Source organism: Scyliorhinus canicula, chromosome 1, assembly GCF_902713615.1.
Source record: "Scyliorhinus canicula chromosome 1, sScyCan1.1, whole genome shotgun sequence".
Classification (NCBI taxonomy): Eukaryota; Metazoa; Chordata; class Chondrichthyes; order Carcharhiniformes; family Scyliorhinidae; genus Scyliorhinus; species Scyliorhinus canicula.
Window position 1 is genome coordinate 53,761,623 of NC_052146.1, and position 26,629 is coordinate 53,788,251.

Sequence of the window (26,629 nt, forward strand, 5' to 3'; positions counted from 1 at the left end):
GCACTCCCTAGCAACTAGTCAATGTTAAGTATTCAATGTAATCTTTGTCATTATTTCTTTTTATATTCCATTGAAAAATGTGGCGTGTCACTGTCAAAAATGTGTGAGAATTATTATTTTCTGTCTGAAGCGAGATAATATAATCCCACAGGCTCTTTATGACAAACTTTTATTAATGTAGGGATTGTATCGAGGTGTGTCAGTTGCAAGGGGCTATTTATTTGAGGATACCAGAAGTTCAGACTAAAGAGAGGGAAATTCTTCCCAACCTCTCCAGAGTGGGGTTTTATCGTTGGGCAGTGGTATTAAACGGGCAATGTAGGATCAATTATCCAGCGCACTCACCACTCTATTTTCCTTTGCTCAAAAGATGAAATATTCCCCAAATATGTTTTATGAGACTGCATTGAACTCACCGGGAGAAACTAACTCTAACATGTCTCCTGATACCAATGGATCTCTCTCCCAGCAACTAAAACAAATTTTAAAACAGTTTGTTTCATAGATACACAGATACATAGAAGATAGGAGCTGGAGGAGGCCTTTTGGCCCTTCGAGCCTGCTCCGCCATTCATCACGATCATGGCTGATCATCCAACTCAATAGCCTAATCCTGTTTTCTCCCCATAGCCTTTGATCCCATTCTCCGCAAGTGCTATATCTAGCCGTCGCTTGAACATACTCAATGCTTTAGCATCAACTTCTTCCTCAGGTAATGAATTGCACAGGCTCACCACTCTTTGTGTGAAGAAATGTTTCCTTATATCTGTCCGAAATGGTTCACCCTGAATCTTCAGACTGTGACCCCTGGTTCTGGACACAACCATCATTGAGAACAGCTTCCCTCCATCCACCCTGTCTGGTCCCGTTAGAATTTTATAAGTCTCTATGAGATTCCCCCTCATTCTTCTGAACTCCAGCGAGAACAATCCCAACCTAGTCAATCTTTCCTCATATGACAGTCCCGCCATTCCTGGAATCAGTCTGGTAAACCTTTGCTGCACTCCCTCGAGAGCAAGAACATCCTTCCTCAGAGAAGGAGATCAAAACTGCACACAATACTCCAGGTGTGGCCTCGCCAAGCCCCTGTATAATTGCAGCAACACATCCCCTGCTTCTATACTCGAAACATAGAACATAGAACAGTACAGCACAGAACAGGCCCTTCAGCCCTCAATGTTGTGCCGAGCCATGATCACCCTACTCAAACCCACGTATCCACCCTATACCCGTAACCCAACAACCCCCCCTTAACCTTACTTTTATTAGGACACTACGGGCAATTTAGCATGGCCAATCCACCTAACCCGCACATCTTTGGACTGTGGGAGGAAACCGGAGCACCCGGAGGAAACCCACGCACACAGGGGGAGGACGTGCAGACTCCACACAGACAGTGACCCAGCCGGGAATCGAACCTGGGACCCTGGAGCTGTGAAGCGTTTATGCTAACCACCATGCTACCCTGCTGCCCCATTCCTGGAAACCTCTTGCAATGAAGGCCAACATACCATTCGCCTTCTTTACCGATTGGTGCACAAGGACGCCCAAGTCCCGCTGCACACTCCCTTCTCCCAATTTACAACCATTCAGGTAGTAATCTGCCTTCCTGTTTTTGCTTCCAAAGTGAATAACCTCACACTTATCCAAATTATACTGCATCTGCCATTGATTTGCCCACTCGCCCAACCTGTCCAGATCATGCTGTAGGATCCCAGCATCCTCGTCACAATTCAACCTCCCACCTAACTTGGCATCATCTGCAAACTTTGAGATGTTACATTTTGTTCCCTTATCCAAATCATTAATATATATTGTGAATAGCTGTCGTACCCCACTGGTTATTGCCTGCCAATTTGAAAAGGACCCATTAATCCTGACTCTTTGTTTCCCCTCTGCCAACCAGTTTTCTATCCGCGTCAATACATTTCGCCCACTCCCATGCGCCTTCATTTTGCACAATAATCTCCTACGCGGGACTTTGTCAAACACCTTCTGATCATTCCAAAAGATCTTGCTACATTTAAGTCTTTTTACAGAATACACTATGTTGGCTAATATTTGGAGCACTTTCAATTATGGATTACGAGTTTGCGGGTTCAAGTCCCACACCAGAATGTGAATATGTAATCTAGATTGGCACTCCCTGCAGCATCAAGGAACAACTGGGTTGCTAAACATACCACACTTCAGATGATCTGTCAAACAGACATTCTACCTGTCTAGTTCTGAGGTTCAAGTTGATGTTGATCATGATTCAATGACCCAATGTGTCAAGATCGGGAGTTCTGCTGGCCTCCTCCCCGGCCAAAAATCCTCCCTCAAGCAATACAACCCCCAAGAAAAACTAGTTACAAATTTCACTGTTGCCTGTTGCCTTTGTTCGAGTAGGGTGGTTGCCGTATTGGGTTACATTTGTATAAAGCAATCAAATATGTAATTAAGTTGCTTTATAAGTGCGTCTTGTTTTTAACGCAGGTGAGACTAGAAACTGGACTAGAATTTTCAGCTGATGTCAAAACCCTGACATTCGGCCCATTTGGGGGTCCTGGGATCGCCTATGCCATTGGTACACCTGCCAGCACATCCTTTATGGAGGCAGCGGCCTAAATATCTGCCTCTGGACTCGCTGTCCTACTGAGGAGAATGGTTCGGCTCTGATGCTACTGAATCAGATGGTCCAAGGTCGGAATAATGAAATAAAGAAGCCCAAAGCCTGAGAAGGATGGAGAGAAATGACTCCACATGAGCAGTGAAGAAGAGGGCTGTGGTCTTTCAAAACCTGGCCCCTTCATGGGAGCATGGGGCCACGGGCTGTGATGGCCATCACCAGCTTCCTGCCAGGAGGCTGCCTTGAGCGAACCAGTGGCCTCGCCACAAGGCTGGCCCGATGACTGAGAAATATTTGTGCCATCGCAAAATAACTCCTGTTGGGTCTTAGTTGAGCTATATGGCTACCCACTTCTTTGGAGCCTGCAACCAACTTTCTTCCCAAGCTGCTCAGGGGGAAGTCCCTGGAGGTAGGAACTCGCCTGGGAGCTCTCCCAACGTGTATCTTCTCAAATTCCCTGACCCCCGTTCTCCTCCACACCTCCAGTCCTGTCTCCATAAGTCCTGTAAAATCCAGCCTCCAATTCAGACAGGTAAGTGTATGATCTGCCTGTGGAGACACAACAGGCTTTTTGCTGACAAAATGTTAATAAGGCCCGAGAAACAATTTTACGTCAACCTTGGGGATTCTGGTTGGGGCCCAAGTTGTTCGTGAAATGTTATATGAAAATAGGTCATAGTGGGCGGCACGGTAGCACAGTGGTTAATCCTGCTGCTTCGGGTCCCAGGTTCGATTCCTGGCTTGGGTTACTGTTTTTGTGGAGTCTGCACGTTCTCCCCGTGTCTGCATGGGTTTCCTCCGGATGCTCCGTCTGCCTTCCACAAGTCCTGAAAGACGTGCTGTTAGGTAACCTGGACATTCTGAATTCTCCCTCTGTGTACGAACAGGCGCCGTAATGTGGCGACTAGGGGCCTTTCACAGTAACTTCATTGCAGTGTTAATGTCAGCCTCCTTGTGACAATAAAGATTATTATTATAACAATTTCCTCCTCCTGAGAGCAACCTTGTGGTCCTTAGTCACGGCTCCCAGGGCTTAGATATTTCAGATTTGATTTGTGTTTTAATAATAGAATTGAATGTAGTATCCAAGGTGCAGACTGACCAGAGCTCCATGCCACTTCAATATGGCATTCTCAGACTTGGGGATTATTAACAAGGAAGTTCAGCATCAACACAAAGCACTTTCTGCAATGTAAATACAGAGTTAAGATCCCAACTGGTGCTTGAGCAGAACAGTATGTGATTTACCCAGGATCTCTCACTACTTTTCATTCCAATTAATTTAGGCCCTGACTTTGGATTTAGCTTACAATTTAAAGCTAAAACTGGAGCATCAGGACAAAGTGAAACCGCTTCTCACTGAGGCTACAAATAGAGTGTAAATCTATCCATATACTTGACTGAATTGGCAATCTAACTCAGGACCCATTTGCTTTGGTAATTGCTGCTCTAACTGAACATGATCAATATCAAGTTTACTATGATTTCCTCTTTTTTCCTTTCCCGGTTCAACACTCTTTATCTCCGATTGTTTTTCTTCCAAAAGGCAAGTGTTCACGGTTTTTAATTTCAACTGTCATAATTTTGCGAGCTTGCAAATATCATCTGGGTCCTTCTGTAATTCTATTTCAGATTATATTGTACCCACTCACCCCCCCCCCCCCCCCCAACCTCTAATCCTGCCAATTTTAGTTCCCTCATCAGACTTGAATAATTTGCAATGTGTTTCTGAATCTAGATTTTTTTTTGTATTGACGGGAAACAGTCACTGGTCTAACATTATTCTCCCAGCTCGTATTCTTGGTGATTTTTTATCAGCCGACACCATATTCATCTTCAAGTTTTACTTCACGTAACATTGTCTTGAGTGTAAATAATTTTGTGTGGAACATCATTGAAGACTTTCTGGGAGTCTAGGTATAGAAGGAGGATAAGAACTGGACTCGGCTATTCACCCCCTCAAATCTACCAAATCATGGAGATTTTCAACATCCACTTGGGAAGTCACTTCTCAGACAATTCAGGGAGCTGGTTCATCAGGGTCTGCTCCTTCTGAAACTGTGATGGACACCACTGGCTATATTACTTTTGCTGAAGTAATCACCAAGCTTTAAGTAACAAATTGCTTCATAGGTTTATTTTTGCAATCCTCATTCCTGCCTTTGTTATATATAGAAATAAAAGTAAATTTGCCATAGTCCCAGATGACCAGAGGCTGCTTTCCCCTTTGAGGGGGAGAGCTGACTGGCAGTGATTTAACCTGAGGATCTCCACACCTCAGGAGAGGGACAAGGCCTTCATGAATAACCTTAGTACAGGAATTGAACCCACACTGCTGCCTGTGCTCTTACAAACTGGCTATCTGAGCTAAACTGGCCCCAAGACTCAATTAGTGCATGGCTCACCTGGCTGGTCTCCCCAAATTCTACCTCTATAAACTTGAGGTCCTCCAAAATGCTCTTTCTGTGATACACAGGCAATAATGTCAGTGCTCCCTTACTGCCTGTAACCAACATGTTTTATATGGAAGGAGGTGCATCATTTCTTCTCTTTGGAGTGTGCATTCCAATTAAATAATTCAGCAGCAAGCTTTCATGAGTTTAAACAATTACAAAGGCTATTTATTCTCACATGCTCACTTGGTGCAACATCACACATGTCTTGCACCTACTCTCACGCATACTGGATACAGATAAAGATAGAGCATTGTTACAGATTACTTTGTCTTTGATTTATAATTTACAGTCTCCTGAATGGCATTCATGTCGTTCCTTAAATGGATTCAATGATTTAAAGTTGAAGTGAGAGTGAATTGTTTAGAGCAGATTTTAAGGCTTCATGTAGTGAAACATTTAGGCAGTTGGCTCTCAGGTGAACTTTGAAACTGGAACAGGTTAACTTTGGTTGCAGTTGTTTCAGAGTCCATTTCTCAGATTAGTTGATGATTAATGGGCAGCATGGTGGCGCAGTGGTTAGCACTATTGCTTCACAGCACTCGTGTCCCAGGTTCGATTCCTGGCTTGGGTCACTATCTATGTGGAGTCTGCACATTCTCGCCGTGTCTGCATGGGTTTCCTCCGAGTGCTCCGGTTTCCTCCAACAGGTCCCAAAAGACACACTGTAAGGTAATTTGGACATTCTGAATTCTCCCTCCGCGTACCTGAACAGGTCCAAGAATATGGTGACTAGGGACTTTTCACAGTAACTTCATTGCGGTGTTAACGTTAGCCTACTTGTAACAATAAAGATTACTAAATTATTAATGAATATGGGTCCTGAAATATTACAGGTGCAGTCCATGAAACCAGCATCGATCACATGATTGCTGGGTTCACACTTCTGAGACCCACCCAGACTGATTTGAATGGGGGAGGCCATTGTGAAACAATTGGAATGAGATAGCAGCAAGTCTCCAGTGAATACCTAATTAAAGATGGGCATAGGTGAGGGTGTCTGTGGTCCAGTTGCAGAAGTCGCATGATTTGCGGCAGCGATCTTATCAGCTTGTTTATGTTCAATTTTCTTTTGGGGGGCGCTGTCCATGCCTTTTAACATTTAAATAGACTGTTATGATCAGACGGGGCTGTACTTTTGTGGGCATGGAGGATCCCACTCGTGGGAAGGATCGTATAAACCCCATCCTCTGTCTCAGGTTTACACATACAAAAATAGATTACCAAGTGGTAGGATAAAGAACCACTAAAATGCAGAAGAGACCATCCGGCCCATCGAGTCTGTACTGACCTTCCTAAAGAGCACTCTACCTGGGCCCACTGCGGCCTCCCCCCCCCCCCCCCCCCCCCCCCCCCCCCCCCCCCCCACCCCTTCCCCACTTCCAGTTCCGTAACCCAATGCATTGATCATGGTCCTAACCTACGTAACCTGCAAACCTTTGGACTGAGAGAGAAAAAACCAGAACCCCTGGAGGATACACACGAAGATGGGGAGAAGATGCAACTCCACACAGACAGTCACCCAAGCCAGAATCGAACCCTGGTTCATGGCACTGTGAGGCAGCAGTGGCGGCATGATAGCACAGTGGTTAGCACTGTTGCTTCACAGCACCAGAGTCCCAGGTTCGATTCCCGGCTTGGGTTATTGTCTGTGCCGAGTCTGCTGTTTTCCCTGTGTCTGCGTGGGTTTGCTCTGGATGCTGTGGTTTCCTCTCACAAGCCCCGAAAGACGTGCTGTTAGGTGAATTGGACATTCAGAATTCTCCCTTTGTGTACCTGAGCAGGCACCGGAATGTGGAGGCTAGGGACTTTTCACAGTAACTTCATTGCAGTGTTAATGTAAGCCTGCTGGTGATAATAAAGATTGTTATTATTATTAACCATTATGCCACCAATAAAGATTAAAGTGAGACGTTTTGAAGGTTGATGACTTGGCTGTATCCAGGCTGAGCTCGGTGGTCTTTCTGGTTTATAGTCCAGGGGTTTAAAGATATAAACGGATAATTTATATGTTCCTCTGAAGACAGCAGCTGCTGGGTTGAATTATTTAAAAATATCACTTCCTGCAGCACATGGATAGTTAAAAACAGCAGACAGAGTTCGAGCTTGTTGAAAAATAAGTGCACCGGGAGAGGAATCCACAGAGAAATCTTCTGTGCTGTTCGTTTTCAGACTGGCTTGAGTCCTCCAGGTGCTAGAAGTAAGTGAGTTTGGTTATCTGAAGTCAGTTTTAATCAGATGATTACCTTCTCAATACTTCCATTGTCCATATAAAGAATTCAATGTTAGTAGCCATTGCTCAACAATAGGGAAGATGGTGGCTATTCAAACTTACTTATGATGAGTTGATTCATTACAGAACACTTTGTTACGTTTTGAGTTCGGAGATAAGGGGCACGATTTAACAGAAATGAAACAGAGTCCTGGTGCTGGCAGTGCCAAGAGCGACCCCACGATTAAACGGGACTCTGCTTCATTTATGGGCCCCAATCTCTGAACCTTCCACCAGGACCTCTGGATGCCCCATCACCTCAACTCAACAATAGGTGGTCCTCCAGTGCCCCACCTCATAACGGCAGGGCACTCTCGGACCAAATACCGGCACGGGCAAAGTGATACCTGGGCACCTTGGCACTACCAGCCTGGCATTGCCCTGTCAGCCAGACAAAGCTACCTGGGCACCCTGCCACTGCCTGGCTGGCACTGCCAGGTGCCTGGATGGCACTACCAGGGTGCTCTGGTGGCATCAGGGGTGCCAGGATGCCACAAATGGTACCTTTACATGTCCTCTCGGAAGATTTACTGGCCTTGTGGCATCCTAAGTCGGGCAAGATGAGGCCGGTAGGTCGCAGCCAGTGAGTCTGTGAGTCCATTTTGGTAACCCCATATGCAATAGGAGTGATTTCCACAGATGTTGTTGCCTCAGCATGTCCATTCAAGGAACGGCACCCACCCAGCACCATTTAATTCAGGCATTTCTGGAGACCTGAAGTAATTTTGAGTCTTCTAAAATTGCAAAAATCACCTGATGTTCAGCAGCTATCTTAACATCTCACTCCTTTCGTCCTTTTAAAAAAATACAGTTAGTGATGGCCGGCCTGTGAATTCATAAAACATGGATTTGTAACATTTCTAATTATTGTGGATCCAAAGGAACTATAAATACTTTTCTTAAACCTAGGTTTGACACCATCCACCCTGCAGCAACAAGCTAAAACCACTCAGCTTCCGAATACTTATAGTGCTGTGAACCATCATAGAGTGAGGTCAGGACTTGACTGAAAATAAGTGCTTGTAATTTCCACCAGGAAGTTCCAGCAGGAGATCACTGAAACACCATGAGTTACATTTTAATGATTAATGCTTAACAGATTAAGAGCTTAAGACTGTACACCATAGGTCCAGAAGGGGATCAGCAAAACTCCCATGGAAAATCCTGCTTGTGGGAAGGAACTCTCTGGCCATTGGGATTCTCTGTTCCCACTGGCAGCGCAGCCCGGCCTGCAGGATGACCGGTGGCATGGGATGACTTCAATGGGAAATCCTATTGACAACGCCGGGAATCTAGAATGCCGGCACTAGCGAACGATGCATCGCTGAGGAACAAATAGCTTGGGGACTGGAGAATCCAGCCTGTGGTCATTTGGACATTGGACACGATCCAACGGCCATGCTGCACCCGGAATGCAGCTCGCTGCAGCACAGGGTGGCCGATAAAAGCCGGAAGGCCCCGCTTCCGAGATCTACCCGGCTTGCTGCGCCTTGTGAGATCCAATGAGGTCTTGAGAGAATTGTCAGGGGGTTGCTTTGGGGGCCTCGGGGATCGGACGCCATTTAAAAATGGTGTTCTGATTTCTTAATGCACTGCAAGCAGAACTCCCCAGTATATAAAATTGGGCCATGTGCAGTCTTGGGCTCGCATTTCCCTGCTGAGCCCCCTAAAACAACGCAACTCATACTGAATAGCCATCTGTTTATCAGCGCTGCGAGCGCCAGGAAACATGGAGCTAAACGCGCTCACTATGGGACTTTGTTCCCATTTAGTCGAATTGATCCATTGTTTCAAACAAACAGTTTAATTGCATCTTAATATCAGTCCCTTGTAAGGATGCTTACAAACATTTCTGGGTCACGCAGATTGTGCAGCAGCATAAGTTTTATTGTAATTTTACTTCAAAGCAAACCTCAGCTAAAGAACGAGATTTTCTGGCCTCCTCGTGGCATGTTTCTTGGCGGCGGGAGATGTCCCGTTGTTGGTTGGTGACGAGATCTTCTGGTCCACTGTCTTCAAAGGTACTTTCATTGAATCCACCCCATGCCTTTGCGAACCTACGGTGGTGTTGCGCCGTCAGTGGGACCAGAAGATCCTGCCAGTGTGTACAGCCAGAAGATGCTATCCAGCATTTTACTCTAAATATTGATATCCCATTATAACTTTCAAAATACCAACTGTTTCTATTACACAAAGTCCCAAATTGTGTTGTGCGAATTGATCAAGCTGGATATTAATCCAGAGAAGCAGAGAATTACTTTGAATGACTGAACAATTCTACATGAGCAGTAAATTCAATGGAATTCATTTGGGTGTAATGCTATTGCTCTCCAATGTGAGCTGCACTAATGGCTACCCTCCATGCAGCAGCCAACTATCTATTGCCAACTATCTATTGCAGCAACACTTCAAGGTCCAGGCCAAATGCCAACAGGATTTAATGGAAATTATTCTCTATTGTATTCCTTATTGCAAACACTCAAATCTCAGCATCATTTATCACTGGCCACTGAGCTTGTATAACATAATCAGGGTTTGATGGAGGGCTGGGGGAATAGACAGGAGTAGCTCTGTTGCTAACTTAACAAAAATGTCATCTTTTGCCACTCATGTCTAGGCTTTGGCTAAAATCAGTTGCGACAGGAATATTAGCCCAAGGACTGCAACGGTCTCCCTTGCAAAGATAACAAGCTGTAGCTGGGAGAGGCTGGTGAAGCCATGACCAGTGTGACAGTGGCCGTGCAATGAACCATGCGGGTATAGGGCTAGGGGATGTTGTGAGGGGGAGGGGGATGGTGAGCTGTGCGAGGGTGCGACTGAGCCGACCTATGTGGGATTGGGGCAACATAATAAGGAACGTGAGGGTAGGTTTGAGCAGTGTGGGGATAGAGTGAGGGAGGGCGGTGAGCGATTTAAGGGTGGGTCTGCTCTGAGGAGTGTGAGGATAAGTATTTTGCACGTTGTCCTCCAGCAGCAGCGGATCTTCTTTTAAAAATCATTTACTTATGAATTAAACAGATAATGCTGGGAAATGCCAAGGGTTTCTAGAACGATCTATGAAGAAAACAGGTTAATAATTTGGTTGTAACCTTCCAGAAATCACTCTGTAAGAAAAACGTTCACTATTATTTTCTCTTTCCAGAATTCTGTGGACACCAGCATTTCTTATTTCCTTTCAGCCTTCCAGCATTGACAGTTTAAAAAAAAAGATTTGTGCCATTCATGAGTTACGAACAATTTGTTCAATTCTATAGATGACTGTAACAGCATCTGCTGTGACACATCAGATCCCCCAGGAGATTGGCCTCCGTCAGACAGCTCCTAACATTTGCGCTGCCAAATCGGGATCTTTTACTCTGGGGGCAGACTGCAGCCCCAGGTTGTCAGAGGGCCAGTGGAGTAACGCTTGACTTTGTGTGATAGGGTAAAGCAGGCAATAGTGACTCACCGGCCCATTTCACATCCTTTTAGATTGGAGATATGAAACAGGCTGCAATCCGACTTGTTTTTCACTTATTTTATACCATGGCACAAATGGAAATCCATCCCAAGGTGTTCACTCCCGAGGTAATGGAGGTGGATTCAGCAGCTAGTGTAATATGGAAGCTCACTCAGAGACATTAGTCTCCCAGAACCTGACCTGTAACAGTATTATGGTAAAAGCAACTTCAACGAGAGATATATTGTAAACCATAATCACAAGTGCGTTACGGTGCAGAAGGAGGCCATTTGGCCCATCGTGTCTGCACCAGCTCTTCAAACGCACTGTATGACTTTGTGCTATTCTCCTGCCTTTCTCCCATATCCTTGCACATTGTTTTTATTCAAATAATAATCTAAAGCCCTCTTGAAGCCCAGTTGAACCCACCTCCACCTCACTTCCATACAGTACATGCCAGACCTGAGCCACTTGTGTGAACTATTTTTTTTCTCATATCACGTCTACTTCTTTTGAAAATCACTGAAAACCTGTGCCCTCTCGTTCTGATCCTTTTATGAGGAGCAACAGTTTCTCCCTATCTACTTTTTCCAGCCCCCTCCTGATTGAACATCTCTACCAAACCTCCTTTTAGACATCTTCCCTTCAAGGAGGGCAGAATGAATTGACGTGCACTTCACTCCAATCTTACAACAGGAGAGATAGAAGCAAATGTATTTTATACATGTGATGATGCTCAGGATTTCCTGATTTTCATTCGTATGAAGTACAATGTAATTTCATTCACAATCATTGGAGACAATGAAGTTTTAGTTAAAGGTTCTTATAACACATTTTCTTGTTGAGCATATCGTCACACCCACACTGTTTTTTTTCCCCTGTGGGAAATAGTGGGGAAGCGGTGGAAGGATGCCAGAGCTGATCATCAGCCTGTTGAACCACGTTTGTGAACGCTCCTATCATGGCCAACAAGTCCTGGTGTTGGACGCTGACCCAGAGTTTCTAGTTCAGTGGTGGGGGTGTGATCTCTGTAACAGAGATACTAAGTGCAAACGTCCTGAAGCAATCACATTTTAACAGTACGAAAGCTCAGAAACCAGCACGGAATGGCTGAACAGAAAGAGTAGACCTGTAGCTGCCCCATTGTTTCAACAAGTCTATTCATTGAGTGGGTTAAGGTACTGCCAGAAGGTCACAATTTTGATCCCCGGAATTAGAGAGAGAAAAATAGTGCATGTCAGCCGTGGCCCAGTGCTATCACTCCAGCCTCAAAGTCAGAAGGTGATGGGGTCACTCCCTACTCCAGAGATTTGAGCACATGCACTAGGCCGATATTTTAGTGCAATACTGAGTGAGTGCTACACAATGAGAGGTGCTGAGGCCATTACCTCCCTCTCAGGTCAATGAAAATATCCTACAACGCTATTCAAAGAAGAATATTGGAGTTCTCTCCAGTTGGTTGATCCCTTAACCAACACCTATGAACAGATTATCTGGTGATTCTTAGTGCTGTTTGTGTGAGCTTGCTGAGTGCAAATTTGCTGCTGTGTTCCCAATATTACAATCGTGACCACATTACAAAATTACATCCTTAACTGTAAAGATGTAGAAGGCACTTTATAAATGCAAGACTTCCTTCTACGTGCCACATTTTCTACTCCTTTATTCTAGTTGAGACAGAAATTGGATGAAGGCAATGTCTGGTTCATCAAGAATCAATGTATAGCACTTCCCCTTCTGAGTCAGAAATTAATGGGTTCAAGTTCCTGGTTATAACAGAAAATAATGTATGATATTGTTTTTGAAGTGAGTCTTCTGCTTGTTTGCCTGACAATGAGGAATATATCTTCCACATAAAATTAGGCAGCCAAGCTTATGACAACAACTCATGACTAGGATGAAGTGGTCAATATACCTCCTGCGGTACCACTATTGCTTTTATTATTTTTGAATAGGAAAAATTCTATTCCATGGGAAACTAAACACAAAGGGCAGCATTCTCTCCCCGGGGCACGCCGCCCCGACACCCGCATGCGATTCTCCCACCCCCCCGAAACCAGCGCCGCGAGAATTGCGCCGGGCCGCTCGGAGAATCGGTGCAAACAGCGAGCAGCGATTCTTCGGCCCGGATGGGCCAAGCGGCCGGCGAAAAAAAATGACAGTCCCACTGCCGCCGTTCACCCCTGGTCGCCGCCGGCAGGAACTGTGCGAGAACACTGGTGGGGCGGCCTGTGGGTGGGGGAGGGGGGCTCCTTCACTGGGGGGGGGGGGGGGGGGGGGGGCCTCCGATTGGGTCTGGCCCGCAATCGGGGCCCACTGATTGATGGGCCAGCTCCTCCCCCCCCCCCTGGGCCTACCTCCTTCCACACCAGCGCCGTGCTGGCCCCCTGTGAGGGCCAGAATAGGTCGTGTCCGGGCCCTGTTCGCGCCGTCGTGAAACGCAACGGTGTTCACGACGGTGCGGGCACTTAATCCCGGGAGCGGAGAATCCCGCCCAAATTGTTTCAGATCAGGTAAGAATCTTGCTAAATTCCTCAGCCCATGCTGAATCATCTCCAGCACTCATTGTCAAGCTGCATTCCGCCTCAAGCTACAACTGCGATGTATCCAAAAAGGCGAAGACTTTCAATTCATCAACCTCCTTCGTTAAATATATCGATGACAGTGGCTTCAAAATTGCATAAATCAGCAACAACAATTCCATATTAGCCAGATAAATCTTTCAAAAGTTACTTAGCCAAAGAAAAAAAAGAAAGATCTTTCACAGAACTACAAAATCATTTATTTGTGTTATAATATCACGTTTATGGTTATAAAACCTGCAGTCAGCTATATACAGGAGCTGCACTGCATATGCAAAAGTTATATAAAGCATACTAATGTTTAGGTCAATCAAAAATATGCATATCAAACTGGGGATTATTGCACGATATGAAATTAATAATCAAGTATTTTTGCATTTACTTTATGATTTGATTGAGTCTCTCTGCTTCAAACAGATTTCCAAATACTCCAGATGCAATTTAAACTATAATAAAACCAACCAAATTGCATTGCTTATTCCTTGCTTGACTTTATAAATACAATAACAAGTAAAACGTCATATTCCCTTTTCTGTTAAAGATTTAGCAATCCAACACGGTTGCCTTTTCAGTGTGCTCATTAATGATTCAATGTCATGTTCATATCTAACGAATAGAAAGGAACATTATCAGAATAGGTATAAAATATGAGCCCAGGGCTAACAGGACAGAGTATAGTGGCACTAATGCTAATGAGTCCTGATTGTGAGTTTTGGTTATTAGGCTATTAAGCCCATATCCAAATTAATGTTGATGTCGAACAAACATACATTTCAACAGATTTAGTTCATTAATTCAGACATAATGTGGTTAATCAAATGGGTCTTACGTCTAGAAAATTATTTTCATTATCAGTTTTGACCCATGAATATTTGCTGTTCTCTGAACTCAGTTTTAAAGAAACAAATAAAATGACTTAAAGGCTCAGGAAACTTTTGTAAGAACACCTAATTCACAAATTGTAAGGATAAACAAATAAAAACCCTTCCGGGGTTGTTTATCAAAGCAGGGCAAACACTCCACAGCTCAATCTGTTCCTCAGGCAGCCCACAACCCAATATGTGTGAACCCACAACACAATATGAACCAAAGACGCTAGCCTGGAAATTATGATGTGTTCTACTATCAAAGAAATGTCGATTTTAACCAATGTGGTAATGTAGGTGTGGGGGTATGTGTTTTATAAAATAAATTTAGAGTACCCATGATATACCATCAATTCACTGCGGGACTGTGAGAACAAGTGAACATAAGGCTTTATTATCCAGGAACTCGCCTGCCAGTTTCTGCTGTACAAATGAGTCCCACCCACAGGTGGCCGGTCTATATATTGTCCTGGGGAGGGTGGAGCAAGAGGCGGAGCCCACCATGGTTCCAGTACAGTACCTGGAAGTAGACCGTATTAGCATTTCCGGGTCATAGGTCATAGCACTATACAGACAGTTCATACTCAGGTAAATACATTCATCACATTCACCCCTTGTTAAAAAAATCAAGTCCAGCGGGGGTGACGTGGGGGTCATCAAATATTCAGTCTGTCTGGAGGCTGGATCGTTCTTTTAGATGTCCTCAGCTCTGGCGATGCGGCGGGCACGGTTGTTGCAGATGGTGACAACGGGGGCGTGTTGTCTGGAGCTTCAGTCAGGCGTGTCGGAGACAGTTGAGAGGTGGGTGTACGCAGAGGGGTGGCGGTTGGCGGCAGTGCAGGCGTGGGACAATACAGGAGACCCAGGGGCGCCGTTGGTAGCGGTAGGCTGTGGGGGGGGAGCGCATTGGCCGGGGAACCAGCTGGCGCCAGGTCCCGTAGGGAGACCCTATCTTGCCGTCCATCCTGGTGTGCGATGTAGGTGTACTGGGGGCTGCACCCACTCGGCCAGGGGATCGGTCTTATGGCTCCTCATATGCTTCCGGAGAAGGACAGGTCCCAGAGTTGTCAGCCAGGGTGGAAGCGAGACCCCGGAGATGGACTTCCTGGGGAAGACAAACAAACGGTCATGAGGGGTCTCGTTCGTGGATGTGCAGAGGAGTGATCTAATTCAGTGGAGGGCGTCGGAGAGGACCTCCCGCCAGCGGGGGATCAGGAGACTTCTAGACCGGAGGTCAAGAAGGACGGCCTTCCATACCGTTGCGTTCTCCCTCTCCACCTGCCCGTTTCCCTGCGGGTTATAGCTCATAGTCCTGCTCGAGGCGATGCCTTTGCTGAGCAGGTACTGACGCAGCTCATCGTTCATAAACGATGTACCCCGGTCGCTGTGGATGTACGCAGGGAAACTGAACAGTGTAAAGATGCTGTGCAGTGCCTTTATCACAGTGGCCGAGGTCATGTCGGGGCAGGGGACAGCGAAGGGGAAGCGGGAGTACTCATCAACAATGGTGAGGAAGTATATATTACAGTTGGTGGAGGGGAGGGGCCCTTTGAAGTCAATACTGAGGCGCTGAAAGGGCCGGGATGCCTTTACCAGATGGGCCTTGTCTGGCCGATAGAACTGCGGTTTGCACTCCGCACAGACCTGGCAGTCTCTGGTCATTGCCTTGACCTCCTCGGTGGCATAGGGCAGATGGCGGGCCTTAATAAAGTGGGTAAGTCGAGTGAGCCCCGGGTGACAGAGGTCATCGTAGATAGCCCGCAGTCGGTTATCTTGCACGCTTGTGCATGTGCCGCGGGACAAGGCATCCGAGGGCTCGTTGAGCTTCCCAGGACGATACTTGATATCGTAATTGTAGGTGGAGAGCTCGATTGTCCACCTCAAGATTTTGTGCCCCGTTGTGCATTGTCAAACATGAAGGCGACTGACCGCAGGTCGGTGATGAGGGTGTACCTCCTGCCGGCTAGGTAGTGCCTCCAGTGCCACACAGCTTCCAGTATGGCTTGTGCTTTCTTCTCGACCGAGGAGTTTCGGATTTCGGAAGCGTGGAGGGTTCTAGAGAAGAATGCTACTGGCCTGCCCCCCTGGTTGAGTGTGGCGGCCAGTGCGACGTCTGACGCATCGCTCTCTACCTGGAAAGGGACGGACTCGTCCACCGCGTGATTTGCGGCCTTAGTGATATCAGCCTTGATGCGGCTGAAGGCTAAGCGGGCCTCAGCCATCAGGGGAAATGTAGTGGTTTGAATAAGTAGGCGGGCTTTGTCCGCATAATTGGGGACCCACTGGGCATAGTAGGAGAACAGCCCCAGGCATCATTTGAGGGCCTTGAGGCTTTGGGGAGGGGGAAGTTTCCTTAGGGGGCGCATATGGTCGGGGTCGGGCCCTAGGACTCTGTTCTCCATGACATTGCCGAGGATGGCCATCCGGGTTGTGCGGAAAACGCACTTCTCCTTGTTATATGTGAAATTGAGTGATTAGGCAGCCTGGAGGAACCTCTGAAGGTTGGCATTGTGGTCCTGCTGATCATGGCCGCAGATGGTAACATTGTCCAAGTACGGGTATGTAGCCCGCAACCCGTACTGGTCCACCATTCGGTCCATCGTTCTCTGAAAGACCGAGACCCCGTTAGTGATGCCGAAAGGGACCCGGAATAAGTGGAAGAGTCGGCTGGCTGCTTCAAAAGCAGTGTAGTGGTGCTCTTCCGGGCGGATCGGGAGCTGGTGGTAGGCCGACTTCAGATCGGCCATTGAGAACACCTGGTACTGTGCGATCTGGTTGACCATCTCCACTATGCGGGGGAGGGGGTAGGCATCCAGTTGCATGAACTGGTTAATGGTTTGGCTGTAGTCCACAACCATCTGATTCTTTTCTCTGATCCGGACGACCACCACTTGCGCTCTCCAGGGGCTGTTGCTGGCCTTGATGATCCCCCTTCCTTCATGATAAAAATCATGTCTTGGGAACTGTACCACCTGCGCCTGGTGGTGACGGGCGTACAATCGGGAGTGAGGTTCGCAAAGAGTGAAGGGGGAAGACCTTAAGGGTCGCGAGGCTACATACCGTGAGGGGGGGGGGGGGGTAAGGGTCAGCCGAACTGTAGGGTCAGGCTTCGGTGACTGCATTGGAAGTCTAATCCAAGCAGTAGGGGGGTGCAGAGGTGAGGGAGGATGTACAGTTTTAAATGGTCGTACTCAGTGCCCTGCATCGATCTGAACCGAATGGGATCCGGAGGAAAAGGAGATTGTTTGGGATGTGGGGTAGATGTGAAGAGAGCAGCAGCTTACGTTGTCAGGCTGAACGAAGCTCTCCGTGCTCCCGGAGTCGAAAAGACAGGGCATCTCGTGCCCGTTGACCCGGACAACCATCGTAGAACTTTTCAGGTGCTTTGGCTGCGACTGGTCGAGGGTGACTGCGCCAAGCTGCGGTCGGCGGTATCGGGGTCACAAAATGGCGGCCCCCATCGGTCGTACGTGTCGGGCTGTGTCCAAGATGGCGACCAAGATGGCGGCCCCCACGAGTCGCACGTGTCGGTCAGTGTTGGAGCCGGGGGCCAAGATGGCCGCCAACACGAGTCGCACGAGGCTGATGATGCGTCTGGAGGGGGCGTACCCGGCAGGCACTAAGCCACATTGCGGGATCTGCGGGCCTGTGAGTCCATGGGTCGGGTCTGGTGAGTTTTCGACTTCTGGGCTTTAGGTAGGCCCAAACAGACTCTGGCGAAGTGTTCCTTTTTGCTATGGTCGCTGCACATTGCTGTGCGGGCTGGGCAACGCTGCTGGGGGTGTTGACCCTGGCCGCAGAAGTAGTACAGCGGTTCCCCGGTCTGGACGGGCAGCCGCGCGACACAGTGATGTAGTCGGGTCCGGTGGGGGCCGTGACGGTGGAGCCGACGAGGGGTTCACCGGGTCCGCGGGGAATGCACTGAGGCTCTGGTAGGCCACCTCTAACGAGGTGGCTAGTTTTACCGTGTCCTGCAGGTCAGTGGTCCCGTCTTCCAGCAGGCGCTACCTGATGTAGTTAGATCGGGCCTCAGCCACGTAGGTGTCCCGGATCTGCAGCTTCATGTGCTCCTCCGCCGTCACATCCCGATAGTTGCAGTTCCTTGCGAATAGAACATAGAACATAGAACGATACAGCGCAGTACAGGCCCTTCGGCCCACGATGTTGCACCGACATGGGAAGTCAAAAACTAAAGGCCATCTAACCTACACTATGCCATTATCATCCATATGCTTATCCAATAAACTTTTAAATGCCCTCAATGTTGGCGAGTTCACTACTGTTGCAGGTAGGGCATTCCATGGCCTCACCACTCTTTGCGTAAAAAACCCACCTCTGACCTCTGTCCTATATCTATTACCCCTCAATTTAAGGCTATGTCCCCTCGTGCTAGCCACCTCCATCCGCTTAGGGGCAGGTTTTCTAGGTACTCGTCCAGCGATTCCCCGGGGAGTTGACGGCGAGTAGTGAGGAGGTGTCACGGGAAAACCTCATTTACGGGTTTCACGAAATGCGTCTTGAGGCTCGCGACCGCCGCCTCATACATGGCAGCTTTCTCTATCATTATGGAGATTCAATGGCTCACCCGTGCGTGGAGGAGTCGCAGCTTGAGGTTTCAGAGGGAGGCGTTGCGGAGGAGTTGAAGTAGGCCTCGAAACAGCGAAGCCAGTGTGAGAAGATCTCCTTAGCCTAGTTGCTCGTGCATCGAGTTTGAGTTAATCTGGCGTTAGAGCAGCTTCCATGGTGATGTCGCTGGATAATAAATTTATATCCCATCAATTCACAGCGAGACTGTGAGAACAAGAGAACAGAAGGCTTTATTATCCAGGAACTCGCCTGCCAATGTCTGCTGTACAAATGAGTGCCACCCACAGGTGGCCGGTCTATATATCGCCCTGGGGAGGGCGGAGCCCACCGGGGTTCCAGTACAGCACCTGGAAGTAGACCGTATCAACATTTTGGGTCATAGTTCACAGCACTATGCAGACAGTTCATACTTCGGTGAATACATTCACCACAACCCAATTATTCTTTTCCAAGGGGCAATTTAGCGTCGCCAATCCACCTACTCTGCACATCTTTTAGGTTGTGAGGGTGAGACCCACACAGTGCCATGAGGCAGCAGTGCTAACCACTGTGCCACCCCATGTGGGTGTATGTGTCAGGGAGTGTGTGGGTGTGCAAACTGATATTTATAAAATACTCAGGCTCTTGTTGCAAAAAGTACAAAGATAATTTTCTTTTGACAGATTGAAAACCAGAAGCGATTATTGTAAAAGTACACCCCTGAACTGCCGAGGGGACCGGAGGAGGTGAGTAGCCATTTTTGTATTTAGACATACAGCCCAAAGGCACTGGAGCTGCTGGCCAAGTGCTCGAGAGGGGGCGGAGGGGGGGCCCAGGTGGAGAAGGACCTGGTCTAGGGGTTGGGCACCATCGGTCCGGGTTGCCTCTGGGTGGTGAGAGGCTCAACGCCTGTGGGTCCTACAGGTCAACCCCCCGAATTGTGTATGTGCATAACAGGGGCAACTGTAGCTTCTACCGGTCTGTCCCATCAAATACTTCCAGGACAGAACCCTGTTCTTTGTTATATGCTGAAGGTCACTATAACTCCCTCTGACCGAGAGCAATCTCTAGCTGCACAGCTGAAGGCTATTGCTAGTAAGGAGTTGGCATTGTTAGTCACGTGAACACTTCAGAACTGCAGGTTGCGTTTGCTGTTTTCTCCTGTTAGTGGTTGCAGATTAATTGAGGATACTGTTGCTGTTTCCTTCCTTTTCTGTAGCCAGAAAGAAGATAATCCGGTTTGAAGCAAAAAGACACTGCAGTACGTGGTGAGCAACATTCATCCAAATGGGCCACCTGATGATGCTGTTGAAGAAATGCTTTTGCAGCTTGCTGATGCCTTTGTTGCTAATGTGGTGAGTGCTGCGTTTAACTGGCACATGACCGTGGCTTAAACACGCTGGAAGACAAGGATGTTCAACTGCACCTCGAGCGCCATTTGAATATGTGGATGCCAGGATTTGGTTTGGGTGAGATTGGGCCGTGTGGGAGGGGCCTGCACAGCTGCTGCTCCTGGATGGGAATGGCACTGATATGTAGAACAAGCAACACATTGATAAACTGATCATTTCTCCAACAAAGTTCTGGACATAATAACATTTTCCCAGGCTTAACCTCCGTTTCTGTTGAGAAACTACAGGGGGGTGATGCTGTGTGTTTGTTTTTTGTGTGAAAGTGAGCTGATATAGCTTTATATTGGTACCAATATGGAACGGTGACATTTCCTTCTTGTTTAATGATTAGTGTGATATGTGGAATGTGGCATGGTTGATTTTCAAATCTTTGCTACTGTTAATCATTTAATAAACAAAATATTCTGAAGTGCACGCTCATGGGTACATGTACCACGCCTCAGACAAGTTTTATTGCCTCGTATTCCAATCAAACTGTGAGGCCTAGACATTCTGCCTGCTCCCTAGGGACACCACAGAGGCAGCAGCCAACAACCAAACACCCAAGAGCTGGGCTTCAGCACTGGGGATATCCCCGCAACCAGATTGTGAGTGTGTGGATCGGGGTTGTGGGGGGGGGGGGGGGGGGGGGGGGGGGGCTGGTCTCCGAGCAAGGCCCGCTGTGTTTTCCTGACAGGGGTCTGGAGGCTGGAGGTACTCGGGGGTGAGTATATGTAAGGGTGGAGTAGCTTGGGGACGTTTAGAGTACCAAATTCATTTTTTCCAATTAAGGGGCAATTTAGCAAGGCCAAATCACCTATCCTGCACATCTTTGGGTTGTGGGGATGAAACCCACACAAACACGGCTTCGAATGACCCACAGACAGTGACCCAGAGCCGGGATCGAACCTGGGACCTCGGTGCTGTGAGGCAGCAATGCTAACCACTGTGCCACCATGCTGCCCAGGCTTGGGGATTTGAGGGTCCTGGGATGGAATCCCTAACTGATTGCACCTCTCTCACCTTCTCCAATTCCTTACAGATATAACAATATGGATGGTGTTGTCGACTCCGCAGTGCAGACCTGACCGCTCATCAGGCTGGGGAGGGACTCAGAGGGGGACACCGGTGATGGCCCAAGGTGTACAGGCATTGTTGGTCGTTTGAGAAAATGGCGGACAGCATGTACCACAGGAGGTTCCTTCTTAACAAGAAGAAGGTGCGGCACCTGTGCCATGTCCTTGCAGATTTGTCACCCTGTGGAGGAGGAAGACGCCCACTCCCAGTGACCGTAAAGGTTACCGCAGCCCTGAACGTTTATGCAATGGCTTCATTGCAGGGATCGAGCGGGGCATGTGTGGCACTTCCCAAGCTATAACCCATAAGTGCATCCGCGAGGTCACAGATGCCCTGTATGCCTGGGCAGCAACTATATTAAATATGAGCTGGACCATGCCCACCAAGATACCCAGGCTGCAGGATTATTTGCCATCGCCGGGATGCCCAGGTACAGGGGGTAATTGATGGGCACGCATGTCACCTTGCACACACCAGAGCACTCATTAACAGGAAAGGGATCCACTCCCTGAATGTTCAATCCATGTGAGACCAAATCATGCATGTGTATGCACACTTTCCAGGGAGTGTGAATGATAGCTACATCCTGGGACACTCGGAGATCCATGGCGTCTTTGAGGATCACCCCAGGATGACAGGTTTGCTCTTGGGGATAAGGGGCACCGTTGAGGTCCTGGCTAATGATGTCAGTGCAGAGGCTGGAGACCAATGCAGAGACCCAATATAATGAGGCCCATGTTGCCTTCTGTTCTGTCATTGAGCGATGCATGGGACTTCTCAAAATGCTGTTCCGATGCCTGGAACACTCTGGTGGTGCCCTGCATTACATTCCCCAGAAAGACTTCCGCTTTGAGGTGGCTTTCTGTGTCCTCCACAGGAGGAGAAAGGTTTATTAAGGGTGTTGCTCATATAACCATATAATCAAGATGGTGATCCACGCAAAGCCTGCACGTTCTGCTGACATCACTGCACATCATGTGCTGCAGAACCAGCAAAATGCTGCAAACAGTAAAATGTTTTCACCTTCTTCCTCGAAGATTTTTCTTATTTCACCGAATGACTTGTTTCCTGGTTTTGCTGGATGAACGAGATTCTGTCCTCTGGTTTCAAATATGAATTCCATGTTTCATAACCCTCTTCAAATGAGTCCAAAGCATCTGTTTTCCCCACCATTTTTGGATCCCGCCTGCCAGGATCTACACTTCCTCCTTCCGACTGTGTTGGAAATCATGCACAAACAATCCCTTGAACAAGCAACTGGGAAATCATTCACTTTTATGCCTGAATATGTTGACCTCCGCCCCCCTGCCCCCCCCCCCCCCTGAGTAGTGACCCATACAGAGCTGTCAGACTTCAAAATCGCCGTTCTCTGCAGCCTGTGTAGCTTTGTCACATGCGCAGTCCCTGCAGCCCAGACCCCATTCACTTCAATGCAAGCAAGTATTTCCCCATTGCCAGTCATCTTACTCACAGTTGCTGTCGAAAACTTTTGATGAACCTTCACATCGGCAGCGCTGCTTCATCTGACACCTGTGTGTGTGCGCAAGTCCGGTCTCGAGAATCTTCCATTGCTGCCGGTACCGTCCCACAATTTCTGCCTCAATCCTCGTTCCCAGTTTTCTCACCTGTTATATTTCTTTGTTGCCGCAAAGAGAAAAGGTATGGAGGGGCCCACGCTCTGGATTCTTCTCAAACACGATGAGACGTTTATTAAGGGTGATGCTCATACAATCAAGATGGTGATCATTCAAAGCCCACACAAACACCCTGCTGACGTCACTGCACATGGGACTGGTTTAGCACACTGGGCTAAATAGCTGGCTTGTAATGCAGAGTAAGGCAGCAGCGTGGGTTCAATTCCCGTACCAGCCTCCCCGAACAGATGCCGGAATGTGGCGACTAGGGGCTTTTCACAGTAACTTCATTGAAGCCTACTTGTGACAATAAGCAATTATTATTATTGCATCATGGGATGCAGAACCAGCAAAAATGTGTTCCCAGACACAAAACAGAGGGCAACATCCAGGTGATGGTTTTTCCATGTGCCTGTTGACCCTGCCCTTCTGGATGGCAGTGGTCACAGGTTTGGAAGGTACTGCCTTCGGAGCCTGGGTGAGATCCTGCAGTGCATTTTGTAGATGGTTTACTCTGTTGTCATGGTTTATCAGTGGGAGAGGGAGTGTATGTTTGTGGAAGTTGTGCCAATCAAGCTTGCTGCTTTGTCTCAATATAGGTCAAGCTTCTTGAGTGTTGTTGGAGCTCATCCAGTTGAGTGGAGAGTATTCCAGCACACTCCTGACTTGTATTTTCTAGATGGTGCAAGATCTTTGGGAGTCAGGAGGTGAGTTACTCACCATAGGATTCTTAGCCTTTGACCTGCTCCTATAACCACTATATTTATATGGTTAATCCAGTTCAGTTTCTGCTGAATGGTGGGGGGTTCAGCAACGGTAATTCCATTGAATATAAAGGGGCTATAGTTAGATTCTCTCTTGTTGGACATGGTCATTGTCACTTGTGTGGCATGAATGTTACTTACCACATGTCAGCCCAATCCTGGATATTGTCCAGGTCTTGCTTGGCTGTGTACTGCTCGAGTATCTGAGGAGTTGAGAATGGTGCTGAACATTATGCAGTCATCAGCAAACAGCTTCTGACCTTATGATAGAAGGCAGGCCATTGATGAAGGAAGAGAAGATGGTTTGGCCTAGGACACACCCCTGAAGAACTCCTTCAGTGATGTCCTGGAACTAAGATGGTTGACCATTAAAATAACAGAGTGAGGAGTTTGATAAGAGTGCATTATAAACACAATGATAATTCTTAGCCTGGAATGAGGAAAGCCCATTCAGTATCATTACTTGTGTCCCAACAAGATCACACCCCTGTTATAATGGACTCTGCCACAACTTCTTGAATCTCAGAATGGTTCTGTCCTCTTGTGCCTGATCCCTAACATAGGGCAGGGACAAATTTATTTTTCAGCTAGTAAACTGTACTTGGGACAGGTGAGAAACTAAAAGCAGGCAGGGCAGCAATTCTACGGAGTCCCTGCCACCTGGTACAAACAAAGAACAAAGAAAATTACAGCACAGGAACAGGCCCTTCGGCCCTCCCAGCCTGTGCCGATCCAGATCCTTTATCTAAACCTGTTGCCTATTTTCCAAGAATCTACTTCCCTCTATTCCCTGCCCGTTCATATATCTTCCTCTACCCAATTTCCCAAAGGCAGCGATGCTGGGTGTTCCTCCTCATATGTGACGTAGCATTCAGCAGATCTTTTAGTGGAGGTACAGATGACAGACTTGTAACACAAACAGTAAATGTTTATAATATTAATCTGAACTTGCTGCTATATAGTGCTTTTAATGTAATTAAACATCCCAAGGTGCTTTAAAAGAACGCTATAAAACACAATTCGACATCAAGCTACATATGGAAATATTAGGCCAGATGATTAAAACCTTGGTCAAGGAGAGAAGTCTTCAAGAATGTCTCACAGGGGGAGAAATAAGTAGAGATTGAATTTCTAACTTAGGCCCTTGATAACTGAAGGCTTGGCTGCCAATAGTGAAGTAATGTAAGTTGGAGATGCTGCACATTACTAAAGCGCCTGGATGGATAATTAAATGTGCCTGCAATGGGAAATATGGCATAGTTTCCTGTTGGCTCCCACAGTGGGCCCTGTGGGTCCTGCCCCTGCCACAGGACTTAGTCCCAGATGGGAGAATTCGGCCCATACATTCATAGTGAGGGTGTATAGGAACCAGATCTGACCTGAAATCGTAGCTCATGACTACCTGTCTTCAATAAATGTCATGTTCCCTGAACTTATATGTATGACTGAGTTATGTCTTTAATGGCCCATTGTTGTGGCAGTATGATGAATATACCTTCAGCTTATTCATCACACTGAAGTCAGACTCCTTGACTTGTGTTCATTTCTAACCAGAACAGTCCTGTATGGTGTAATTCAGAGGTTGGACTCTATAATGTGTGAGTTTACATTGCACCTGGTTCCAATCAAAAGTGTAACATTATAAATTAAAGCATAAAATATATGCACCTTGGTAGAAATGTTCACTGTGGCAATAATATTACCATGGAAACTAGTCAAGAAATCAGTCTTGCCACATTTATTATGTTCGGCCTTCAACTGCACCTGTGACAAGCTAAAACGGTCAGCCTACAGATGAAACTTCATTCCATCAAACTATTAACACTGCTGAATGGTCCTGAAACTTGGGCACTGGTTAGGGCTCGAGTATACCAAGCTTTCAACACCTGACGTCAATGCTGCTCAGGCCCCGATCAAATGTCAACACCACATCACAACTGTCACTGTCCTTCACTGACAAAAGCCAGGATGCTGAATGGCTCTGTGACAAAAGTACTTCTACATTAATATAGCACGTTTTAAAAATTTCAAAGCACCTCACAAGTACTTCAAAGCCACGGACCAAGTGCTAGAAAATGGGATTTGAATAGATAGGTGCTTGATGGTAGATGCAGACACGAAGGGCCGAAGGGACACTTTCTGTGCTGTAAAATCCTATGACACGAGGCGATATTGAGAGAGCTGGCTTAACGCCTGGTCAGAGATGGGTTTTGATGCAGGCGTGGAAGAGAGGAATGTGGGTGGGTTTCAAAAGGGAATTCCGGAGCATGCTCCATGTCTCATTAAAAGTGCATGAGATAAGTTTCTTCTGCTTTGTAAATGAGGCAATTCTTCCACTTCAGCATGAAAATAGTTAACTTTAGGAAACATTTTATAACATTAGCAGAAGTACAGTGATGTGGCCAATCTACTTTAATTAGGACTGAGCTCCAATTCACTCCAAACTCCGACTTAATGTAAAAATAATAAGGGTACTTATTTTATTGAATTAAACAGGCAGCTTATCCAACTGCTGCACATTGTTGATAAATCATCCCTGGGAGAATAAAATGAGCTGACAACCTTGCCTGATACAATTTAAAAATATTTACTTCATGTGTAGCTGGGTAATAGCCATGTTTCATATCAGATTGGTCTTTAAATGAAGCAGGGATCCCACATAAATAGGTTAATATACCAGAAATCATTGTTCAGTAATACAGCCAGAGATAGAAATTCATCTGGGCTTTGCTTGACTTTGGTGTGAGCGAGACACCCCTAAACCACTGGCGAGGTCGTGCACAAAGAGGGGAGCGATGTAACCTCCTGGAACGGTGAAACATCAATCAAAAATACAGGCCATTCAGGGAGACAAAATCCAGTAAATTATCACTTTTACCCCTTTATGCATCCAACACTAGTGTATAACAGAACGTTGGAAACATTCAGCAGGTCTGGCAGCATCTGTTGACAGAGAAAATAGAGTTAATGTTTC

General features: G+C 47.1%; 1 long non-coding RNA gene across 1 annotated transcript in view; it reads left to right on the forward strand.

Annotated features, from left to right (window-relative positions):
• Nucleotides 1-20,537, forward strand: part of LOC119977352 — a 65,360-nt gene extending 44,823 nt beyond the window's left edge. Inside the window, exons 2-3 of the long non-coding RNA XR_005463183.1 lie at nt 19,473-19,535; nt 20,009-20,537. This is a non-coding gene — a long non-coding RNA (uncharacterized LOC119977352). The remainder of the gene's footprint in view (nt 1-19,472; nt 19,536-20,008) is intronic.
• The last annotated feature ends 6,092 nt before the right edge of the window (nt 20,538-26,629 follow it).